Here is a 13,015-nt window from a genome sequence, read left to right as displayed (position 1 = left end):
CACACACATACTTATAATAACATTTATTAAAGATAATGACAGATACAGATAAAGTTAAAGAAAATATGACAAGAATACTCAACTAAAGATGCTGTTTTGTCCCAGAGTCCCCCATAAAGGCATGGCCATGTAATCAGACTATACGTTTGCATGTTGCATGATGCATCGCTGGATGAGACTAATAGGTAGATTCAGGTACAATAGTGAAAAGTTACGGCGGCGTAGCTTAGCCTGTTTAGGCTACGCCCCCGTAAATTAGCTAGGCTAGTAATGATTCTCAATATACTTGCCTGCTAAAATACGGCGGCGTAGCCTAAAGCGGGCGGGCGTAAGGGCGCCGAATTCAAATGACTTGGAGGGGGGGGCGTGTTTGATGGTAATGAGGCTTGACCTCACCTTTTTGACGTTTTTTTTTCACTGCGCATGTGCCGGGCGACTACATTCCCCAGTGTGCATTGCGATATACGCCGCACGGGCCTATTGATTTCGACGTGGACGTAAGCGACGTAAATCCCGATTCGCGGACGACTTACGCAAACGACGTAAACAATTCGAATCTCGCGGCGGGAACGGCGGCCAAACTTTAACATTGTTATTCCACCTAATAGATGGAATAACTTTAGGCCTGTAATGCGCTACGGAAACGGCGTAAAACGACTGCGGCGGCCGGGCGTACGTTCGTGAATCGGCGTATAAAATCATTTACATATTCTACGCCGGCCGCAATGGAAGCGCCACCTAGCGGCCATCCAAAATATTGCAACCTATGATAGGACGGCGCAAGCCGTCCTATCTTAGATATGTTTAGCGTATCTCTGTTTGAGCATACGCTTAAACATAGGTCGGCGTAGATTCTGAGTTAGGTCGACTTATCTACTGATAAGTCGGCCTAACTCTTACTGAATCTACCTATAAAACTGTAAAATCCCTCCTGCTGTGTCTTTGTGATCTGACAGCAGGACTTTCCCGCTGGTAGAATACACTGATTAACACTGCAGCCCATTGGCTGCATGCCTTGATGGAGTGGAGATTTTCCAACAAGCATCTTTTACGTAATGTTGATTGATAGATTGTCTTCTCATGAACAGGAATGGCTATACATGGTTAAAAATGGCCAGCTTGGACAACTGATGTCACTGGAATTACTGTCACTGTGAGATTTGTTCTGTTGACAACTGTAAAACTTCAATTGCCCATCACTTTCTGTTCTGCTGACAATGATTACCAGGACAAATGGAGGTGCGAATCCCCCCAGTGGGGACACACACAGCAATTCAAATCTGGCAGGGATTTTCTTCATTCCCTACTGTATCTAAAAAGAAGAAGAAATGGCTGTAGATACACTGTTTGGCAGTTGGCAGTTAAAGTTCTAATAAACCCAAAACCAAAAATGTAATAGATTACAGCTTACCAATCATTAGCTCTTGTGGCTGCATCACTTTTCTTTTTTTAGGCTTTTTCCTAACCTGTGATCTGACCAGTAACACACCTCTTGTATTAAGAGTGCCTCCACTTTGGATGAATGAGCACAGGGGCAACTTTTGATATAAGCACTGTAAATTTGAGAGGAAGGACATGTTAGATGTACTAGCAGATTTAGATACACTAACATATTGAAGCTAAATTCCAGCTCATACTTTATAAGCAGTTACAGCAAACTGTTTTTTTCCCCTTTTGGAATAAAAGTTTTACATAAATATATAAACGTTGATCATTGTAGCCACTCCTGTCAGTAGTAAATGGGTTTGTCTCAACCCTGTAACTGCGACATTTGCAGAACAGCTTGTTCTGTTGAAAAGCAACTGACTTGCTGGCCAAATCACTAGGTAAAAATAAAGAAAAGAAAACCTAAAAAAAATGAGTGCAGCCATCACATCTAAGAATTGGTAAGCTGCGCTTTTGACAAACCAATACACTCAGCAATTGATATAGAGAACACAAAACAAAATTGTCTATTCTCTGCTTCTGATCTATTCTCTGCATTCCTTGCCACTATAGAACCGTGGTTCATATGAGGGATACACAAACTACTGGCTGTGGATTTGTTACAGTACATTTTTTGATACATGTACATTCTTCTGTAGCACCCTCTACTTAGGTAGGTGCTATAGTTGAGATTTTTGGCAGTGCACAATAATTTAGGCAGGCCTGTTTTGTTTTGATCTGTGGCTGGGGGGGCTTAGAGGAGGCTGGTGACTCACAGCTAGTTTCATCTTTCGCTTACCTCCCTTCGGCTTCTAGAGGCTTCTAAAAGGAAGGTGGGGAAGAAAGGTGGAGCTGTCTGTGGTGTTTTAAGGAGCACTGACCAATCCCCAAACTGGATTGGCAGGGGGCAGACCTCCTTAAATACCTAAAGTCAGCCCAGCTGGGGAGGTGTTGTTTTGGGTGGAAGAACTGGAGATGGAGTATTAGGATGTCGGGGCCTTGGAGGGAGCCCTCCAGTCTGGGGGAGTGACCTTGGGCCAGGGGATCGAAGCTGAACAGGAACCCCATACAACCCAAGGGGGGTCCTGAACAGGAGCAGGAGAGGACAGCAGGAAATACTGCTGGGAAAGTCTCCAAGAGGGATCCATCAGGTGTCGTTGAGTGGCAGGCACAGTTGGCAGAGCTGGGACAGGCATGCAGACTTTGGTGCAGTCTGAGATGGATATAGAGCCAGCAGAAGAGACTGTGATGTTACTGGCAGTGAAGTCGGCCGCTGCAGCTAGGAGGGTTGTCAGGGTCTGCAAGGGGCTGACTGAAATCAGTAGTCCATCAAAGAGGACAGCTAGCACCAGAACTGTTTTTTTTTGCTACACCATAGGGGCCCACGGTCACTGCCTGTAATAAGGAATTTTTCTAAGGCCTGGCTGAAACCAGAGTTATGCCTCGTACACACGATCAGTTTTCCTGACAGGAAAAGTGCGATGTGAGGTTTTTGTCAGGAAAACCAACCGTGTGTATGCTCCATCACACATTTTCTGTCAGTTTTCCTGCCAAGAAAAGATTGAGAGCAGGATCTCAATTTTCGTGACAGGAAACATTCCTATCGCGTTCGTCTGTATGCAATTATGACGCGCAAAAAAAACGTGTATGCTCAGAATCAAGCAGAAGAGCCGAACTGCCTATTGAACTTCATTGATCTTGGCTCGTTGTACATGTTGTACATCACGCGTTCTTGACGTTCGGAATTTCAGCCAAGATTTGAGTGACCGTGTATATGCAAGACAAATTTCAGCCGTTTTCCTGCTGAAAAAAAATGTTTTTCCTGTCAGAAAAACTGATCGTGTGTATGAGGCATAAGGCCTAACCATGTCCTAGCTGTGCCTGAAGAATTGTGCTGGAGGTAGAAGGAGAGATAGTCGGCAGAAAGGGTTATGCAGGAGAATATCTAAATTGTCCCATACCATGCAAGAATCATTTTCTGGGCATCCCATGAATTCCTTATCCCCATCAAAGTTCTAATACCTCAATAAAATTAAAAAACAAAGCTGATGGACTTGTTCATTGTCTTGGAGTGTCTAAAGTGAATGCCGAGCTGGGCAAGGTGACAGGTGGGCTACATCACTCATCACTAAGGGAGTATCGTTACACTTTATTTCTGGTGGTCTCTGGCTAAGATGGTGCTGGACAAACATAAAAGCTTTTTAGCATCATTACAGAGAAACGCGCATATACACACAAACACACAACAAAATAACTATTATATCTTATCATTAAATAATATTAATGATATATGTTACACATGACAGTAAAATAGCATGCTGTTTGTACTGTACCAGTAAGACATGTGAATATGCATAAATGAAGTAAGAACAATCAATATTTTTACATGGATCAATATCTGCTTTCCCAGACAGAATTATACAGATATCCTGCCATCCAAACATCCATAATGAATTACTGGTGGTTAGGATGGAGTGCAATGTCCTATTCACAATGGGCCTCATTTATCCAAGTTAAAAAAAAACAACTAGAAGTGTTGCTTCTATCCAATAATCATAATATTCTATTCATTGTTAGAAATACACTTTGTAAATAAGCAACGACATTAAAACTGTTATGGTTTTTATGGGATAAACCTCTAATTCTGGACACTCAAAAAAAGTTCTAATTTTCATACCTTCCTTTTAATTTTGTATATAATAGATGAGTGTTCTGAGCTTATTGGAGCAAAAATCATTCAGGTGAGTGTCTCATGTATAAAGGATTTGTTGTGGGTCTGCAAAAAGTACAGATTTACTACCAGAAATGCGCTACTCTCTAAAAGTCTTGCCTCTAAGTACAAGCTAGATTTTATAAATGCTTAGCCTAATTGCCAGTACTGTTACCTGAATTGCTACTTTTACCATACTAATAGAAACTGTTAGTAAATAACAGTCCAGTTGGGTTATAAAAGCTAGTTGATTTTATTTTATTTTTTTTCAAATTATAAATGTAAAGCCTTAAAGTGACAATAAATGATATCCGTATGTTCCAAAAATCCAGACACATCCACTATCTATTCCTGTAATCTATTTTTCATGATATCATTTCTTACTGTGGTTTTCTGCCACCTTCCAACATCTTCCACAAGATCTCAAACTACCAAAATTCAATCATTAGGTTAAACAAAGTGCATCCAGAAACCCCTCATGGACTTTGGCGGCAGAGATAAAGTTTACACATGTATAAAAAGTTGTAGACATTTTATTAACCTCCCTGGCGGTATGATTATTTCAGATTTTAGGTGCTGAAAGCGGTACCATTATTTTTCAAGGAAATTTGGCGTTTTACATTGTAGGCCTGTAATTCTTAGGAATAACTCACTTAAATCTGTCCAAACAAGAGTCTAGTAGACATCTCGGGTATGAACAGGTTTGAAAAACAAATTCATAAATTATAATATAATAAATAATTATAACAAATAGTAATATAATTATAATAAAAATTATTCAATAATGTAATCAACTCAAAATCACTGAAATTTACTCAGTTGCAGAATTGTCGCTGTCATTACTTTTATTTTTGTTATGACGAATTTCCCCACAAATCGCTATCGCTCAATTCTGCAAGTGATTATAATTTATTATCGCTGTTTTCTAGCTGGTCTAAAATCACTTTAGACATAAAGGGACACTTTTTGGTTGCTATGGACAATCTACAATTTTCAGGCAGAAAGAACAGTTTTTATTATATAAAAGTGCATGTAGGACACTGGGCAGACCACTAGGGACAAAGGGGGTGTGCATTTTTTACATACAGTACTGTAATCTATAAGATTTCAGTATACTGTATGTATTGTGTTTAATTACTTTTTTGAATTTGGCGCCATTCACCGCCCCCGTGCGTCGTAACGGCGCAGGGAACGGAGCTCGGCGGGACCCAGGGACACTGTGAATCCAGCAAGGAGACACCGCTCGATCACACAGCGGGGAGGCATTGCAGGATCCAGGGACAAGGTAAGTAAACCATGCCTGTGGCTGCTGCGAGACGATCTCGAGTCTGGCTCGGGGTTACCACTTTTGAAGCTGAAATTCCAGCCCGAGCCAGACCCGGGAATACCGCCAGGGGGGTTAAGGACTTGAAGTAAAAAAGGGAAACATACAATCTTTAAAATGACATAATGGCAAAAAACATACAAATGTACATGTCTCATGGCTAAATATATAACAATACCCTTATAGACCATCTAAACTATCCATAGAGCCACCTACGTGCAACTCCAGGTCAGCCTATTATTATTATTATTATACAGGATTTAGGAGAAAGTAAGTGTACAGTTGTTAGCTGGGGGCCATATAGACTTCTGTGAAGAGATGAGTTTTCAGGAATCGTCTGAAAGTAGACACAGTAGGAGAAATCGGACAGATTGGGGTAGAGCATTCCAGAGGATGGGAGAGGCTCTGGAGAAGTCCTGAAGGCATGCATGGGATGAGGTGACAAGGGTGTTAGAGAGCAGGAGGTCTTGGGAGGAGAGAAGAGAACAATTGGGTTGGTATTTTGAGACTAGGTTGGTGATGTAGCTGGGGGGCCAGGTTGTGGATGGCCTTGTAAGTTATTGTTAGTATCTTGAATTTAATTTGTTGGTTGAGTGACAGCCAATGGAGGGATTGGCCGAGGTGTATAACAGACACTGAGCGGTTTGTGAGGTGGATGAGCCTGGCAGCAGCGTTCATGATGGACTGAAGTGGGGATAGCCTATTTAGAGGTAAGCCAATGAGGAGGGAATTGCAATATTTGAGGTGAGATATGACCAAGGAGTGAATTAGAAGCTTTGTGGTGACATTGGTTAGGAAGAGGCGTATCTTGGAGATGTTGCGGAGGTTGAGGTGGCAAATTTTGGATAGGATGATGAATTGTAATGGCCCAACATGTTTCAGACATATATTCCTTCCTCAGACACTGAGACCCTGAGGAAGGACTATGTCTGAAACATGTTGGCAGATCACACTGCACACACTCTTAGTACCTAGTTTATGTAAAACTGAAACGAGCAATGTGCATTTGTTGCGTTAATGTGCATTCATGTGCACTGCTCTATGCATGCCGCACACACCATAGTCCATCTCAAGAATAGAAGGTGGTTACAATAATGTTTACAGTAGGACCATGGAAAAAAGTGTTGCCACCCTCTAGGAGGGATGTGCATTAGATTAGTGGCTGGTGAGGCACTGGCTAGTATCAGAGACAGATACATACAAATTAAATACACAACAAGCGAGAACAATTATTCTAGCACTAGACCTCCTCTGTAACTCTAAACATGTAACCTGTGAAAAAATTTCAAGCGTTGCTTATGGAGATTTTTAAGTACTGAAGTTTGGTGACATTTCACAAGTGTGCACAATTTTAAAGCATGACATTTTAAGTATCTATTTACTCAGCGTAACATCATCTTTTATAGTATACAAAAAAATCATGCTAGCTTTTGTGTTTTTTTATTTTTTCATGAAAGTTTCTTTCCAAAAATAATGCATTTGAAAAATTGCTGCGCAAATACCGGGTAACATAAAAAGTTGCAATGACCACCATTTTATTCCTTAGGGTGTCTGCTAAAACATCATATATATTGTTTTGGGGTTCTGAGTAATTTTCTAGCAAAATAAATATGATTTTTACATGTAGGAGAAAAGTGTCAGAATTGGCTTGGGTGACAAGGGGTTAATTACCATAAGTAATGTCCAAATAATTATAAAATATTAATCTTAAGGTAATTTACTATTTTTTTCAAAAAACTGTACTCAAGCAGGTGGCTTAATGGGCACATTACTGAAGTTTGAAGTTGTAACTTCAAACTAGTAATTTCACAGTAAATATATAAATAATAGATTCTTATGTATTGTTATACATAAAGGATATTAATATATGATTTAGCTTGTACCTCTTCCGTAGCAGAAGATTCTCATTCCCCCTCTTAACTGTGTGAGAAAAACATGGGATTGTGGGTAAATCTTATACCCATAAACCTATGTTTTTTCATTGTAGTTAAGAGGACTGGACTGGAAGGGAGCATTTGGCTTTTAGACACATGTCCCCTTCTATGACACTGCAGTGAGAGGCCTGCCTCCACTGCAGCATTTTTATTGGACAACATGGGCCAATTTTTATTTACCAATTGTCCAAGACTCCAAGCTGTCCATTGAGCTCAGTGCCTCTGAGAAGATTTGAGGAGAGGCACTCTGAGCTCATCCTCTCAGTCTGCTGCAAACACAGGGCCAGATTCACATAAGAGATACGATGGCGTATCTCCTGATACGCCTCGTATCTCTGTGTTCCGGCCATCCTAACTATGCGACTGATTCATAGAATCAGTTACGCATAGATAGCCAGAAGATCCGACAGGTGTAATTGAATTACACTGTCGGATCTTAAGGATGCAATTCTAGGCCGGCCGCTAGGTGGCGAGGCCATTGTGGTCGGCGTAGAATATGCAAATGACTAGTTACGGCGATTCCCGAACATCCGCGCTGCCCGTCGATCTAACTTTACGTCGTTTCCGTTGAGTTACGCCATGTAAAATTAGGGCTAAGCCCTAGTTGTTCTAAGCCATGTTAAGTATGGCCGTCGTTCCCGCGTCGAAATTTAAAAAACCACGTCGTTTGCGTAAGTCGTCCGTGAATGGCGATGGACGCCATTTACGTAAACGTCTAAACAAATGACGTCCATGCGACGTCATTTAGCGCAATGCAAGTCGGGTAATTTACCCGACGGAGCATGCGCAGTACGTTCGGCGCGGGAACGCGCCTAATTTAAATGGTGCCCGCCCCATTTGAATGGGGCAGGCTTGCGCCAAGCGCATTTACGTTACACCGCCGCAAGTTTACAGGTAAGAGTTTTGAGAATCAGGCACTTACGCTGTAAACCTGTGGCGGTGTAACGTAAATCAGATACGTTACGCTGCCGTGGAGCAACGTAATTGTATCTGAATCTGGCCCACAGTGTGCCAGTTTGAGGTCTCCTTTTGACTTCACCTCACAACATTAGATACCATACGGATTTCCATTTATATTCCACTGCTGTAACTAGTGTGAGGTTGATTGTCACAAGTTCTGTTTTTAAATGTATATTTTAATGTACAATAAATGAATTTTTACTGTATCTACTTGTGTCATCAGTACCGAGAAAGTCCATATATACAAAATCTTTTTCTGGGTGATGGTTTAATTTTGGTTTGCGGTACTAGCAGCCGCGACCACTCTATCTTCCGGTGCCCCTCTTTCTATTAAATCCTGGATGATGGTACACTATATGATTATTTAAACAATCTGATCTGAGGCTATACTCAAACAATTTTGCGCCAGTTTGTATTTAAACTGGCTGCTCTGTATGTAGCTTCTGACAGGCTGTGCACGGAGCTTCCTATCTCCAGAACCATAGATGATAGGAGCCCCAGTGGTGGGGTAGGAGCTAAATATAATTTTTTTTTTTTTTTTTTTTTTAATGTTCATGGCAGGAGAAGCTCTGAATTCACCTGCCTCCCCTGCGTCCACACGTCCCTGCCCTCTAGACTGTATTGAAACAGCAAAAAAAAAAAGGAATTTGGTGGAAGATAAGAGCAGTAGAAGGTACTTTTTTTAATTAAGTATACACAATTGAATATCATTTTTTAAAGCAAAGTTTAACATCCATTTAACAGCAAAAGCGTAACCCCTGTCAAAATGTTTTCATTTTGCTTTAGACAGAGCAGAGAAGGGTTAGGGGTTTTTGTCAGTTTTTGTTTACCGTAGGTTTCCCTATCGTGGAGACGTCTTCTCAGGAAAGGAGCCAATGGCAAATCTCTCCAACAGGGCCACAAACAAAACAAAGCATATTCAAAGTAGCTAAAACAGGAAGGGTCCAAATAAGGACCTTCATTGCAGGATCATCTGGTATTATTTTACTGAAAGATGCAGATTAGCACATTTTAGGAAATTTAAGTGTACATGAGATTATGGGTTTTGATCCACTTTAAGGACTAAACCTGCATTGCTTGTGCATACCAGGCACATGTTTTTGACAAACTGTGTAATATGTATCAGTAAGCAAATAAGGAACATCCTGCATATTGGCACTTACGTCTGACAATTACATGAATGATAGAATGCAGTAAGACCACAGTTATCTTCTGTTTCAGCACAAAGTTGTCACTAAGGGATTCATGAGATTTGGGGAGATATTGATATAGCTAAATCCAGAAATTAGCCTCATTTATTACCACGTCCTCCTAATGACAGATACTGTCTCTAGGCATTAAATCAGCAATCCTACGGAGGAAATTGAGAAACTGTGCAATCCTCATTTATTGACATTGTGTTTGACACCTCAGCCAAAGTTTGCCAACTCCCAGAGGCCTTGCAGATATGAAGCTCCATCTGAAAACTGATTGTACTACGAGGCAAATAGTGAAGATGATAGAGTGATCAAATCCCGGTGTGTATAAACATAAAGCCAGTACCAAGGCCATTGAAAGAGAGACAGAATCAATGATTGGTGTGTAGACAATTAATAAGCTCTAATAAATGTTTCTTTTCAGAGATAGAGATAGAAATGTAACAATATGTCACATGAACCTGCAAACAATGGAAGCCTAAAAACTACAGTATTAAAAACGGATGCACACACAATGTATTTATCTCTGAAAATAAAGATGTGAAACATACCTGCAGAAAATAATATATGCAGCCAGTATGTAGAACATCCAGTTTATGGAAATACGATTTTTAGAAAACAATTATAATAATTTCAATGAATATATTTATTATTGTAATATTTACAATAAGGTAAATATTAATTTGATTTTGTTGGGTGAAATGTCTATGAAATGACCCTATAGCACAATGTCACTTGTATGAACAACGTAACTGCTAAAAGAAGACTGCAAAGACTGTGGCCCTTTTCTTGAAAAGCTGTCCCTGCTTATCCTCTGCAAGTATTTGACTAGTCAGATATGTTAAATACTTGCTCTTCCAGTCTCTCTTTATGGTTATTACTGCTAGCTTGTATATCATGGACATATAAGCCACACAGAAACCACAGTGAGTGGAAATGGTGGTCACAGAACAGATGTACACACACCCAGAAGTGTATGTATAGTTACAGTAACCAGGACAGCAGAAAAACAGGTATAATGTAATATGGGACACTCTGTTATAATATTGTAATTTAATGTATAGCAGCTATTCTCAACCAGGGTTCCTCCAAAAGCTAGTAGGGCAGGGGTGTCAAACTAAATTTCATTGCGGGCTGCATCAGCATTATGGTTGCCCTCAAAGACTATGTATGCAGAGTTCAGGCGGGCACTACATAGAGAGGACAGAGTTCAGGAGTATGCAGCGTTCAGAGTGCAGGTTTTAGGGGTGCACTGCATACAGAGTGCAGGGCTCAGGAGTGTACTATGTACAGAGGACAGACTTCAGGAGTATGCTACGTACGTTGTGCAGAGTTCAGGAGTGCGTTGTGTACAGAGTACAGGGTAAAGGTGTGTGCTACATACAGAGTGCAGGGTTGAGGGGGGTGCTGTGCACAGAGTGCAGGGTTAAGCTTTCTTTAACAAGCTGTCCACATCTCACTTCTACCTCTCCTCCTTGGCTATGATCTCTGCACCACTCTCCCATATCCCCCACCTATGCACACATCTCACTCCACAGCCCTCATCTCTTCCTCTCAGGCCCCCCTAAAAGCTTACTCACATCTTACCTACCCAGCCCCGCTCTAGTACCTCCCGGCAGTGTAGGTGGCTCCGCCTCTCTCACTTGCAGGGAGATCATTGGTCGGCATTTGTCCCTGTCAAAAGTACGTACAGGGCAGGTGGCGGTCTGTGAGAGCCCCCTAAAGAAAAGCTGTCTTTGTAAACACAGAAAAATGTTTATTGGCCTCCCATTTGACAGTGCTTGCATAGTTTAGGGGCCAATGACGCTTGGCAGAGCCAGCAGCATGACACCAAATTGTAAACCTGTAAGGGTTTTTTCCTAATGATCTACAATTATTTGGTGTTAGCAGAGGTTCCCCAAGACCTTAAAACTATTTTAAGGGTTCCTCTGGTGTAAGAAGGAAGTAGGCGTTCTCTCTAGTGTTAGAGGGGCAATCAACATCCTTGCTGAATGAAAGCATCATAGCTAGTGAACCTCCTAGACATTGATATTTATTTATTAAAGAATCAATGTATGAATGTAGAGGTGTTCATTTTAACCATCTAGGAACACAGTCTGAACCTGATGGACATCAGTCTTTTTTCATCCCTATAATCATGTATTATTATTATATCCTGTGAATAGCAAATCCTTTTTTTTTCTACTTCCCTGCATAAAATAGTTAACTGAAATGCATAATAGTTTTTGGTCAAGTTGATTTGATTTTTTTTCTTCATTATTTGTTTTGAATATAATTATTAAAAAAAGCAGATATTAAATGCAGGGTGCATCCAAGATGCTTAATATGCAAAACATTGAAAAAGAAAAACTAAAGACTTTTTACCTGATGTGTATAAATGATTAAGGAGTTAAAGTAGTTGTAAATCCTTAAGGTTTTTCACCTTAATGCATTCTATGCATTAGCCAACGAGCCTGCATAGGTGCCCCCATGGAAAGCAGCTTTCCGTGGGGGCACACAATGAAGAGGAGGAGCCTGGAGCGTCAGCGGGGGACCCCAGAAGAAAAGGATGAGGATCCTCTTTTGCACAGAGGATCTGTGCAAAAGAGTCTGCCAGAGAAATTTATAATAGAGAGTAAAAATATCTATGCACTCCCTGTTCATCAGTCTTACTGCATTTTGAATTCTGCAGCTCATTCATAAAGTTCTTTCTGATTAGTGCACCAGTGAGTACTCTGCTTCTATGATTTTAACAAGTCACGTGATCAGGGTCTCCTCCCAGATATTATTTTTTAAACTCTCATTCATTTTTATAGTGTTTTGTGAACTTTGAATCCTTAATCCAGCGGAGCACAATGCTCACGATCACGTTCACGTTGCCCACGTTCATCACAAGCACAAGAAAAACAATATTTTGCTCTTGTACACTGATAAACACAGACCATTACACTTTTTTATTCTTCACAAATGTAAGCATCCCAATATTTTTACTGTTATGTGAAATTATTTTATGTTCATTACATTCCACCACTGCTGCTGCACAATGTAGAATCACTGCTACATTAAAATAGAAAGAAATATATATACCAGTATATATGGATTCTACAATATTACTTCCTCTCTTAACATTTTAGTAGAGTGTCCTACTCTCTGTAGAATAAGTAAATTACCCATGTTGGCACAAAAACATTTTATAAGCATAAAAATAAATATTATTCAGTGGTTGCCACTGCCACTGGTTGTGTTTGGCGGTGTCACTCTTCTCTACAGAAGCAGACCATTCAAGTCAACCATAAATCATGACAAGTGTTAACAAAAGTCTTTATATATTTCTTTTGTAGTAGGGTTGTTGTTGTTTTAGTTTTACTGTCAGGCATGTCAAGGTGACAAACACAGCAAAGAGTAAATGATACCTCACTGCATTTGTCACCAGCAGTGACATGTCAGCATGCCTAGATTTATCTAATTTTTCAGAAATGCTTTTTCT

Source organism: Rana temporaria, chromosome 8, assembly GCF_905171775.1.
Source record: "Rana temporaria chromosome 8, aRanTem1.1, whole genome shotgun sequence".
NCBI lineage: Eukaryota > Metazoa > Chordata > Amphibia > Anura > Ranidae > Rana > Rana temporaria.
The sequence above is the reverse complement of the archived record's forward strand: the minus strand, read 5'-3'. Positions refer to the sequence as shown.